The 1,958-nt window shown below is 41.9% G+C and overlaps 1 long non-coding RNA gene across 1 annotated transcript; it reads right to left on the bottom strand.

The window, feature by feature from the left end:
• Nucleotides 1-346: 346 nt before the first annotated feature.
• On the bottom strand, nucleotides 347-1,540 carry LOC131835373 (uncharacterized). Its single transcript, XR_009355160.1, has 2 exons — nucleotides 1,207-1,540; nucleotides 347-574 (listed from the first exon to the last, which is right to left on the bottom strand). It is a non-coding gene; the product is annotated as an uncharacterized LOC131835373 (long non-coding RNA).
• Between the last annotated feature and the right edge of the window lie 418 nt (nucleotides 1,541-1,958).

Here is a 1,958-nt window from a genome sequence, read left to right as displayed (position 1 = left end):
AATAAAGTCTTTTAAAAAATAAAAATAAAAATAAAAATAAAACCCCAAATTTGAAACTGCTTCTATTATCTATTTTTTTTTAAGCGCAAGGTCTTGCTATTAAAATACCATTGACTAGAGGCGCCTGGGTGGCTCACTGGGTTAAGACCTCTGCCTTTGGCTTGGGTCATGATCCCAGGGTCCTGGGATTGAGCCCCGCATCGGGGCCTCTGCTCCATGGGTAGCCTGCTTCCTCCTCTCTCTCTCTCTGCCTGCCTCTCTATGTACTTGTGATCTCTGTCTGTCAAGTAAATAAATAAAATCTTTAAAATACCATTGACTATCAAAAGAAAACATGGCATTATAAAACTGTCAAAACATGTAAATGCTTTATCAACTTTACATATCATTTTCTGAGTAACTTTTGCATGATCCCATGATGACAGAGCAGTGCTGCTATAACTGCAGACTTGGGTCTGCCTGGCTGAAAACCGAGGCCTTTCTGTTGTTTTGTAGTAGAGACGTACTAGCTGGACCTTGCAGGAGAATGTCTGTTCAGAATCTCAGGGGTAAATCGCTGATAAAATAGACATAGCTAAAAAAAAAAAAAAAAAATTAATCTTAGGGGTAAAAATCAGATGGATTTCCTCACTTTATTACTTTATTACTAAACTATTTTTCTATCACCTGAAAGCTTACACAGCCTCCCTATACAATAATTGATTTTCATTATTGATTCTCCTGCACAAAATTCATAGGGCTTATGAATGAGTCAGCCATGAAAAGGCAATTATAGTAATAATGACTCCTGTTTCCTGGATGCCAGGTACCAGGTGCTGCAATGACATTTTAATTTCACTGATTTAATCCTTGCCATCATTCGGAGGTCAGTCTAGCCCCATTTTATAGGTGAGGAAATGGACTTTCAGAGAGTAAGATCCGACAGCAGTCATTCTAGAGGCTGAGATTCAGAGTGAAGAGCCTGATTAGGTGCAGTAGGATTTCACTATATGCTAATCCTTTAAAAATTCCATCACCCCTACGGAGGGTAGTAACTGTATGAATCAGTTCCCACCCTCCTTCTCTAAGCGGTGGGTATCCAGTTCCCATCTTAATAAGATCCTTAGAGGAAGAGAATGAGAGAGAACAGCTCAGATCAGACGGAATCACAGTTCACCCAGGCGACTTAACCCTTTGGATGCCTGTGAGTTAAGTTCAGGCACTCACTTGCTGAAGGAGCCACAACTCTGATGCGCCCTGTTAAACGGTCCCTTCCCTTGGAGTTTGTGTTGTAAGGGTTGCGGAGTAAATCTGTGTCTTCATTTCTTCCCAGGCCATGGGGAGGCTCATCTTCCATATTAAACAAAGCATCAGGCATTCCTGAGAACGCCTCTCCCACTGACTTATTTTGACAACCAGGAGGGAAGATGGGAGGCAGGTAGAATGGGCTGCTGAGGACCCAAGAGGATCTAGGAGAGCCCTTTCCAAAACACTGGCTGATTATTTCCAGCTCCCTGTCAAGCTGGGCTTCTCAGAGAACAGCGTTTATCAAAGGGGAGACTCCTGGTTCTCTAATTACCCACCCCCCAGAGGGTGTTCTGAGCCTTTATCACCCTGATGGTGACCTTGTTCATGTCCATGATTCTGGCCAAAGGTTTGTTTGGTTTCCCTGAATAGGTTGAGCATTTATCAACCATTATTGGTATTTCATAACTCTTCCTCATGGTGTTGTAATTAGAATTCTTTTGCATTCTCGAATTTTGACATATGATTGTTTTTGTATGGGATACTTTGGTTTCAAAACCACAGTTTTCCTCTTGAGTGCTTGTATGGGCATGCAAAGAGGAGCTCAGGAGACAGGATTCTCCTAGGACTTTCAATTACAGTGCTTTCTTTCCAGAAAGCCCCATTTGGCACTATTTTGGTAAAGGATTTTATCATTCAGTTATGGGCTTCCCTGCCTTTATATTTCCGTGGCA

The sequence above is a fragment of the Mustela lutreola genome, chromosome 7 (assembly GCF_030435805.1).
Source record: "Mustela lutreola isolate mMusLut2 chromosome 7, mMusLut2.pri, whole genome shotgun sequence".
NCBI lineage: Eukaryota > Metazoa > Chordata > Mammalia > Carnivora > Mustelidae > Mustela > Mustela lutreola.
The sequence above is the reverse complement of the archived record's forward strand: the minus strand, read 5'-3'. Positions and strand labels throughout refer to the sequence as shown.